The 10,843-nt window shown below is 39.0% G+C and overlaps 1 non-coding gene across 1 annotated transcript; it reads right to left on the bottom strand.

Moving 5' to 3' along the window:
• Positions 1–1,012: 1,012 nt before the first annotated feature.
• LOC112700374 (small nucleolar RNA R71) lies at positions 1,013–1,116 on the bottom strand. Its single transcript, XR_003153279.1, has one exon. It is a non-coding gene; the product is annotated as a small nucleolar RNA R71 (small nucleolar RNA).
• Between the last annotated feature and the right edge of the window lie 9,727 nt (positions 1,117–10,843).

Raw genomic sequence — 10,843 nt, 5'->3', positions numbered from 1 at the left:
AATTGCTCATTCAACCAATCCTTGTGGGATTCGACCTCACTCTATTGTGAGTTTTTACTTGACGATAACCGGTGCACTTGCCGGAAGGAATTTTGCCGATCGTGCAATTTCCTAAATCGTAGCTATACCCAGTTATAGCAACATCAAGTTTATGGCGCCGTTGCCGGGGATTGGTTTTCGATTGACAATTCTCCAATTGGAAGTTAACTAGATTGAGCATTTTTCTTGTTTTGTTAATTTAGCTCTAGTTACTTGTTGAATTTAATTCCTGCACTCTGTTATTTGCTTTTTCTTTCTTTATGTCTTTAAATTCAAGCAACTAACTCACTAACCCACTAACTATTTGAATTAATTCCTCACTGCTCTAACCAATACTCTTCCATTAACCAAGAGTATTCCACCTGTTTGTTACTTGTGGTGTGTTCTTGTATGACAGGTAGGAGAGGAGAGGCATCAACTCCTCCATATACCGAACCAGAGAGGACCCTTCATAGACTCAGAAGGGAAGCAAGAAGGAAGAGGGTACTGGGAGAAGAAGAATCTGAAGGAGAATCTGAGGACAACTTTGAGGAAGCTCAGATCTCAACATGGATAGAGAATTTCACAACCATGAGAGGGATGATGGAAACAATGCCATTCCTGAGAGGAGGGTTCTTGGTTCATACATAAACCCAACCTCTGGGAATTGTGGTAGTAGCATTCAGAAACCACCCATTCAGGCCAACAATTTTGAACTCAAACCACAGCTAATATCATTGGTGGAGAATCATTGCTCATTTGGTGGGAGTGCTAATGAAGATCCAAACCAACATCTCACAAAATTCTTGAGAATTTGCGACACTGTGAAGTCCAATGGAGTCCAGGATGATGCCTATAAACTGCTCTTGTTCCCATTTTCACTTAGGGATAAGGCAGCTAAGTGGCTGGAATCATTCTCAAGGGACAGCCTAACAACCTGGGATGAGGTGGAGAGCAAGTTTCTGGCACGTTTCTACCCCCACAAAAGGTCAATAGGCTTCGATCTGAGGTTCAAACCTTTAGACAACAAGATGGTGAGACGCTCTACGAGGCATGGGAGAGGTTCAAAGAGTTGACAAGGAAATGCCCACCAAACATGTTCCCTGATTAGGTGCAATTGCACATCTTCTATGATGGACTTTCTTATGAATCAAGGAAGGCTGTAGACCATTCATCAGGAGGCTCATTAAACAGGAAAAAGACTGTGGAAGAAGCCATTGAAGTGATTGAGACAGTGGCTGAGAATGAGTACTACTATGCTTCAGAAAGGCACAACACTAAGGGAGTCATGGAGCTGAACCATGTTGATGCAATCCTAGCCCAAAACAAGGTGTTTGCCAAGCAACTAGCAGAGCTTACCAGGAAGTTAGACACAAAGCAAGTGGCTGCAATACACACACAAGATCAAGAAGAGGTAAGCATTGAAGGAGGTGATTGGGAAGAGGCCAACTATGTGGGAAATCAACAAAGGCAATCATATGATCCACATTCCAACACTTACAACCCAGGATGGAAAAACCACCCAAACTTTGGGTGGGGAAACCAGCAAAGCCAACCACAAAACCACAAACCTTACAACCACAACCAACACAACAATTCCACATACCAAAACTCCAACCAAAGATCATACCAAGCCACACAAAACACTTACTCCCAACCACCATATCATGGCCAAAATAACCAACCTGCCCAATCCAATCCGAACCAACAATTTCAAGATCAATTAAACAGGATAGAAGGAAGGCTTGCAACCATGAGTCAAGACATAACCGAATTGAAAAGCTTTAAGGAAGATGTGAGATCGACCTTAAGGAGTCATGGTGAAAAACTCAAGTGGATGGAGTCTCGAGTAGGAGAGCTATCTCAACAAGCCCCCAAGTCAACTGCAGTGTTCCCTAGTGACACTGAAAAGAATCCTAAGGGGGAACAAAAGGGAGTGAGATGGGAAGAATGCAAGGCCATCACCATGTTGAAGGAAGTCTCAGAAGAAGAAGGAATCAGACCCTCAGAAAAGGAGACAGAAATCCTGAAAGACAGTGTGGAAGAAGCTAAGCAGGAAAGTGGAATGGAGCAAGCCAAAGAATTGCAAAAGGAAGGCATGCTGAGAACATACCAACCAAAAGCACCATTTCCTCAGAGGTTAGGAGGAGGTGAAAAGGGGAAAACATATTCAAGGTTCTTAGAGACATTTAAGTCTCTCCACATCAATATTCCCTTTCTTGAGATTCTCCAGCAGATGCCTACACATATCAAGTACTTGAAGGAATTGCTGAGCAAGAAAAGAGTTTTGAAGGGAGGACAGACTGTAATAATGAACAAAGAATGCAGTGCACTCATCAAGAAGGATATGATCTCTAAGAAAACAGACCCAGGAAGTTTTCATATCCCCTGCATCATAGGGGAAACAAAAATTGACAGAGGATTCTGTGATCTAGGAGCTAGCATAAATGTGATGCCTCTGACTCTTATGAGGAGGCTACAACTGAATGAGGTGAGATCCACTGATGTAATCGTACAATTGGCTGACAAAACTCAAAAGCAAGCTGAAGGGGTAGTTGAGAATGTGTTGGTGAAAGTGGGAAATTATTTTATCCCCACAGACTTTGTCATTTTGGACATGGAGGAAAGCTACCTACACCCTATCATTTTGGGAAGGCCATTTCTAGCCACTGCTAGAGCGCTCATAGATGTAGAACAAGGAGAGCTAATTTTGAGAATACAGGATGAACAGCTCATTTTCCATGTTTTCAAACCTACATCTGAGCCTGAACCAGAACCTGAAAAGCCTAAGGATGATTATAGCAATCTGTGTTTGGAGGAAAGCAATCCAGCAGCTGAAACTCTAAAACAATCCTTTGAAGGCAAACAAGAAGTGCAGGAGCTAAAGCCACAAGAATCAATAGGAACAGATCAGCAGGGTCCTCCTAGCATAAGGGTCAATGAAGAAATCTTCAAGAAAGAGGGAAGAATTGTAAAGAAATTGCCAAGAGGGTGGAGAAACAAGAAAATTCCCACTGAAGGTTTCTCTCCGGGAGATAAAGTGATATCAAGTCATTATCTGCCAATCCCACCTGGCCTCAAACCCATTCCTTCCCAGCTCCCTCAAGTGTTCACAATCAGGAAAGTTCTTTCTATGGAACATTTAGAAATCATGAAGGAATCAAATGGGGACGTTTTCATGGTGAGAGGAGAGGACATCAAGCACTACAATCCACCCTAACTAAGGAATCTGACCGTCAAGCTAATGACGTTAAAAGAGCGCTTGTTGGGAGGCAACCCAACCTGAGGTAACACTCTTTTGCTGTGTTTTTTTTTTATTTGTTTCAATAAAGGGTGAAGTAGTTTCTGTGCATTGCAAAGAATTAAGTTTGGTGTTTCACACCAAACAATGAATTTGTGGATCAATAATTCAAAGGGGAATGTGTAACTCTAAGTTTGGTGTTCCACCATAAAGATCAATTGAACACAACAACCTTTGAATTATATGAAAAGAATAACCATTCTAAGCAATCACAGAAATGCTTAAAATCCTTAACAGCAACTTCACGCCAAGGAGAATTCAAGAATTCAAAGAACAGAGGAGTAAGTAGGAGATTAAGTTTGGTGTTCACACACCAACTTAAGACTCAGACACTTGCCCATACATAGTTGAGCTAACCACTCAAGTGCTTGAGAAGCAAGCAACTTCATCACTCTTTGCAGGAAAGGAAACAAGGATCTTAGAAAGAACATGAAGCAACAACTGGGAGAAGAAGGAGAAATCAAATTGTTTCCTGGCAACAAGGAGAAAACAAGAAATTTCACAAGGTGGTGTTGTTCCTTGACTATTCTTTAAAAAGGCAAACAAAAGCATGCTTGTTCTGGTTTAAACTGTAATTGTTGAATCTTTCTGGAATGTGAAGTTTTTAGTATGTTTGTTGATTTACTGCTTTGAATAAAGTGAATTGCCTAGATTGTTTGGTTATAACTTCACCTACTTAAACAAATGCTTGCCATGCTTGTTCTGTTTCCAAAGATAAAAGAAAAGTTTGAACAAAAGTAACTTGGCTCAATTAGTGACAAATCAAGTAGAATTATGTGGTGGTATGCATGCTTGATTGTTTAGTTAGCTCACTGGAAATTGAGTGTAGAATTATCATTTTTGTGTAGAAGTTAAATACTGTCTATGGATCTTGATGAATAAATGTCTTTGGCCATGAGAAAGAAAGAAAAAGAAGAAGAAAAAGCCACTGAAAAGGGCAACTAAAAAGCAAAAAAAAAAATTTGAGAAAATAAGCTAGGCATCAATGGTTTGAACTTCTGAGACATATGCCTGTGGTGTTTATGTACTAGGATCTGCTTGGATGAATAGGTTCTGTGGAGTGTTTCAACACTTGGTAACTTGGGTTAACTAACCCGGGATTATCGACCAAAAGTCCATTATCAAGAGCAACCTAGCTACAAAACATTTAGTTACACAAAGAGGTGCTGGGCACCAATGTCTCAAGAAGAAATGTGAACTAAAATGCCTGTAGTAGATATGTGTAATGCACTGATAAGAAAAAGAAAATTGCCAAAGGCTTGTGCTACACATGACACTGAGCAAACAAGGAGCAAAGAGCTCTAAGAAAAAGAAAAACAAAGAAAGGAAAAAGTGCCAAGGACATAAGAATAACAAGAGGCCATAGCAGTGTTTGATGGATGCAATGAAAAAGTGATAATCCTACTTGATAAGTATGAAAAAGTGATGCTGCAACTTTCTGCATAAAACCCTTCTGATGAGCTTCAAATGCTTGCTAATTTAGCCAATGTAATTGCCTTTTGTTTCATACTTTCTTCTCAAATAACTCAGGACTTGCTTAGGGACAAGCAAGTATTAAGTTTGGTGTTGTGATGCCAAGGCATCTTAGGCTAGTTTTACTAGCATTTTTCTGTTAGTTTTAGTTGTTTTATGCATTTTCTTGAGCTTAAAGTAACCAAGAATGGTTAAATGAACAACAAAGCAATGAACCATCCAAAACATTATGATTTTGATGCAAATTCCATGAGTTTTTAGTGATATTACTTGAATGCTATGAATGGATGAATTCTCATGAAATTTTGCAAGACTTTGATGCAATTGTTTGGATGATTTCAGGGAAGAGAGGCTAGGCAAGGAAGAAACAAAATCAACGAAGGAAGCTTGAAATTCAAATGGGACGTTTAAGCTCCAGTTTAAGCCTAAACTGGAGCTTAAACGCCAAAATCATGAGAAGAGAGGAAATGCTGTAACTGGCGTTTAACCTCCAGTTTGACCTTAAACTGGAAGTTAAACGCCAGAATGAGAAAGGGCACTAAGAAGCATTCCACGTTTAACCTCTAGTTTGACCTCAAACTGGAGGTTAAACGCCAGAATGATGATTTGAACCAAGGGAGCATTCCACGTTTAACCTCTAGTTTAACCTTAAACTAGAGGTTAAACGTGTTCGACACTTTCTCCTCACCAAGAAGCATTTCCACGTTTAACCTCCAGTTTGACCTCAAATTGGAGGTTAAACGCCAGAAGTAAGAAAGGCACCAGGAGCTTAAACGTGTTATATGGAACAGCTTGACCATGCCTTCTTCAAACATAAATAACTTGAGCTACAAAACTCCAAATGAGGTGATTCAAAATGCATTGGAAAGAAGACATCTAGAGCTTTCCAAGCATATATGGCATGCATGGTGGATACTAAAAATTGAGGGAGAAAACAGCCCCGTAATGTGCATAGAAGAGCATAGTACCAACATGCAATCAGGCCAGCTGACCTCTTCACCTTCCATGGAGTATAACTCGAGTTGTATAACTCCAAATGATGCGCTTCCAGTTGCATTGGAAAGTAGACATCCATAGCTTTCCAACGAGGTATAATAGTCCATATTTGGCATCAAATTGGCAAGGTTGACAAGAGAACAAAGTGACGACTCAAGAAAGGGAAGTGTTTCCACGTTTAACCTCCAGTTTGACCTCAAACTGGAGGTTAAACGTGTTCGATGGTTATTCTGCCTCCAGGGTGTGTTCTTCATTTCCAAGTTTAACCTCCAGTTTGACCTCAAACTGGAGGTTAAACGTGTTCGATGGCTTCTCTCCTCCAGGGTGTTTTCTTCATTCCCAAGTTTAACCTCCAGTTTAACCTCAAACTGGAGGTTAAACGTGGTCGACCCAAATTGCCTCCAGGGTGTGCTTTCTTCATTTCCAAGTTTAACCTCCAGTTTAACCTTAAACTGGAGGTTAAACGTGCTCGACAATACACACCCCTGGGTTGCTTTCTTCCAATTCCACGTTTAAGTTTTAGTTTGACCTTAAACTGAAACTTAAACTTGAACTTAAACACCACCATTTGAAAAGGTTTCTGGGCCAATTATATTGAAGTTTAAGTTAGCAAATGAGCACAAAGATTAACTTAAACTTATTATGGCATGAAACCCAATTGAATATCATGGTTTGTGGGATTTGGGCTTGAAGAATTGATGAGTCTGAAACTTCAAATTGTTGAGCCTTGTGTCATTACTTGTTTATTACTAAGTTTGCTCAATGAATGTTACAGAATTGGATCACAGTCTCATCAGGATTATGGACCATAAACCCAAAGCAAAAGGAAATCAAGGAAAGGCCTCAAAGCCCAAGGAACACAACAGAAGCTCAATTTAGAAAGTGTATAAATAGGGTAGAATTTAAGTTAGTTAGGACTCTTTTTTGGACACTTTAGCATTTTTCATACTGTAATTGAATTCTGAGCTATGACTCACTAAACCTCTTTCATTGGGTTAGGGAGCTCTATTGTAATTCAATGAATCAATAATAGTTTTCATCTTCTTCTTCAATCTTTTCTCTTGAATTTTGTTAGAAAGCTTCTCGATCTAATTCCATTGGTTAGTTGTCTTGGGAAAGAAACTATCCATAATTGGAATCCTTCGGAACCTTGGGAAAGGAATGGAGGATTCATGCTAGAGAAGCTTTCTCACAGTGAATTGGATTGGGGTTTGGATGGATATTGTGACATGTAATCCTACCAAATTGTGGTTCATGAAACTGTGTGGTATAATCAGTGATCGAGCAATCATCTCTTCTTATGAACATTTAAACCAAGGGATTGGGAATCTGTTTGTTTTTAGAGAGAATTGGTGAGCCAAGGAATTGGGATCCAATCATATAAGATTGCCAAGCAAGATTCAATGAATGCATTGGTTGAGGAAGAGATGAAAATGTTTTGATTCAGAGATTTCAATATCTCCTGACCCCAATGAACCCATCTCTCTGATCTATCCCCTTCTATTTACATTCTGCAAATTTAATTCATGCAATCACCCCCATCCCTTTTAATTTCAGCAATTTAGCTTCTCGCACTTTAATTCTCGCAATTTAAGATTCAGTCATTTCAATTCCTTGCAATTTACATTTCCCGCCAATTTACTTTATGCAATTCACACCCTATTCTTGATTCCGCTCAACTAATCAAACTTCTAATTCGAATTGCTCATTCAACCAATCCTTGTGGGATTCGACCTCACTCTATTGTGAGTTTTTACTTGACGATAACCGGTGCACTTGCCGGAAGGAATTTTGCCGATCGTGCAATTTCCTAAATCGTAGCTATACCCAGTTATAGCGCATCACTTATACCACGAAGATTCTGATTAAGGAATCTAAGAGATACTCATTCAATTTGATGTAGAACGGAGGTGGTTGTCAGGCACACGTTCATGGATTGAGGAAGGTGATGAGTGTCACGGATCATCACCTTCTCCATAATTAAGCGCGAATGAACATCTTAGATAAGAACAAGCGTGTTTGAATGGAAAACAAAGAAATTGTATTAAATCATCGAGACGCTGCAGAGCTCCTCACCCCCAACAATGGAGTTTAGAGACTCATGCCGTCAAAAAGTATGTAATTCAGATCTGAAAATGTCATGAGGTACCAGATAAGTCTCTAAAAGTTGTTTTAAATAGTAAACTAGTAACCTAAGTTTACAGAATATGAGTAAACTAAGATAATTGGTGCAGAAATCCACTTCTGGGGCCCACTTGGTGTGTGCTGGGGCTGAGACTAAAGCTATCCACGAGTTGAGGCCTTTCTTGGAGTTGAACTCCAAGTTATAACGTGTTTTGGGCGTTCAACTCCGGATCATGACGTTTTTCTGGCGTTTAACTCCAGACAGCAGTATGTACTTGGCGTTCAACGCCAAGTTACGTCGTCTATCTTCGCGCAAAGTATGAACTATTATATATTGCTGGAAAGCCCTGGATGTTTACTTTCCAACGCCGTTGAGAGTGCACCAATTGGACTCCTGTAGCTCCAAAAAATCCATTTCAAGTGCAGGGAGGTCAGGATCCAACAGCATCAGCAGTCATTTTTCAGCCTAACTCAGATTTTTGCTCAGCTCCCTCAATTTCAGCCAGAAAATACCTAAAATCACAGAAAAATACACAAACTCATAGTAAAGTCCAGAAATATGATTTTTGCCTAAAAACTAATATTATTCTACTAAAAACCAATTAAAACATGCTAAAATCTACATGAAATTACCCCCAAAAAGCGTATAAAATATCCGCTCATCACGTTGCCGCACTGGGGGCATGGGGTTGCTGGTGTCACGTGAGAAGAAAAGTGTAAGACTCTAATTACCCTCAGCCTTACCTCATTCCATAAAGCAAAGGATAATTAAAAGTCGCAACAATTTTAAGTCTTATACAATAATATATATGTATATATGGAAAAAGGAAAATAGTTCTAGAAGCTCGATGAAGAAACAAGCTCAAAAATAGAGTTATAAAAGCGCAAATGTTCACACGATGCTACACACATAAAGGCACAAGATATAGATACAAGATAACAAGGCATATGTAGATATATGAGTATAATAGTCATAAAGTACTAGCCTCATCCCGTGGAGTTTAGGTCGACTAGTTATATACATACCTAACAAAATTCTAAAAGTTAAAATAACATGTACAATATCTCATTCAAAATTAGCCTCTAAGGCAAATATAGATACAAAAGTGAGAATACTAAAACAAACTATTCAATAGAAAATCCAAAAGATGATAAGATCCTCCGCTCTGTCACCATCACCCAACACACCGAGGTGGGTTACGACCTGCATCTAAAAAACAACAACAGAATATGATATGAGAACCGGAAGTTCTCAGTATGGTAAGAGTGGCCAGTCATATAAGATATAAGATTCCAGGACACTAGAGGCAATCTTAAGACTTCACATCAATCATAATATTCAAGCTTATAAAATAGATAAATAATTCCTTAAACAGGTAATCTAACTTAGGGAATTTTTAAACTATCAGTTCACAGCTGTCCAACAGCCTTCACCAGCCTAACCTCCATGCGATCTCATTGCCACCGCCTTCCGAACCTCCTCAATCCGAGTAGAAAATATAAGTAATAACAATACAAGTAAAACACAAGTATAATTATGTATATCAAGTAATTCAAGAAGCAATTAAGCATGTTATACAATTAGACAACAATGCAAGTCGGCAAAGCAAGCAAACATATAGAATATGCACATGATGAATGCCTGTCCTATTTAGCTGAGATATCACATTGTCGGTTCAACTGCCAACCCGACACATTCCCATTGGAATGTCACCTTTCGATCACTAATATAAGTGGGATCCCCGGCCCCCACGGATATAGTGTCGGGCACACTCTTGTGATCCGAAAGGATGCGGGTGGGATACTCAACCACAGACCTCACATCTCAACATAAACGGGACTAACTACTGCCCTTATGCCGCCGCCGCAACCTCGACAGACGGGATTAACCTATCATCCCTGCCAGGCGCATAATGTCTCAACAATATCAGTATAAAACAATATATCAGTGCTTTTAAGAAGTCATTTCAGTACTCAATAAAGCCATCATACCACTCTAAGTCCTAGACTCATTACAAATATCACCAAATCCATAACTCCACAATTCATCATATTAATTGTCATTATAGTACTCTGCCATCTCACTCAACTAATCACCCTCAGTACTCTAGAAACCTAAGGCTCTGTCTGCTAAATTCATGTAAAATTTTACCTATTTTAGTCACTAATTCTTCTCTATTAAGCTTATGACCTATTTACTAGATAGTAATCTTAACGGCAACTTAAAGAAGTTTAGAAATTTAGACAACCGTTGAAAATGAAAAAAAATTATTTTTCGGCAAAACAGGATCTGTGCGTACGCACATCCCCGTGTGCGTATGCACACTCTAAATTTGGACCATCCAGCATACGCATCCATGGACCACATATGTAGGAGTGCTGGACAAAGACCATCACCCACGTATGGTGCATGGAGCCGCGTACGCATCATTGAGTTTTGGCCCATCCCGCGTAGACATGCCCCTCTAGATTTATAGAATTTTGTAAAGTGTAGAATTTTTAGTTTGAACACCAAACTTTAAACGTTCATAACTTCCTCTACAAAACTCCATTTTCCTCAAACTTTATATCATTTTAAAGCTCTTGAGATAACCTTTAATTTAAAACAAAGTCCATACAATTTCAAGGTTTGAAGCTCAAGTTATGATCCGTTAAAATTTGTCAAAAACCAAGTTTTACAAAATCAACAAGGTTCTCAAAATTTCCAAACTTCACAATCAAAACCATTTCATAAACATCCTAATACATACCAAATCTCACTATTCACACTCACAATCACATCCATACATTGCATCACTTACCATTTCTTTTTCTCCATGATTTTCACATCTACTTTATCATTCAATTCACCAATTTTCCAATCAATCTTAACAACCTTATTCATCAATAATAATCCATTCATACAAGTATCATTTATCATTTATCATCATC

The sequence above is a fragment of the Arachis hypogaea genome, chromosome 6, assembly GCF_003086295.3.
Source record: "Arachis hypogaea cultivar Tifrunner chromosome 6, arahy.Tifrunner.gnm2.J5K5, whole genome shotgun sequence".
Lineage (NCBI taxonomy): Eukaryota > Viridiplantae > Streptophyta > Magnoliopsida > Fabales > Fabaceae > Arachis > Arachis hypogaea.
This window is presented reverse-complemented; position numbering and strand designations above follow the sequence as displayed.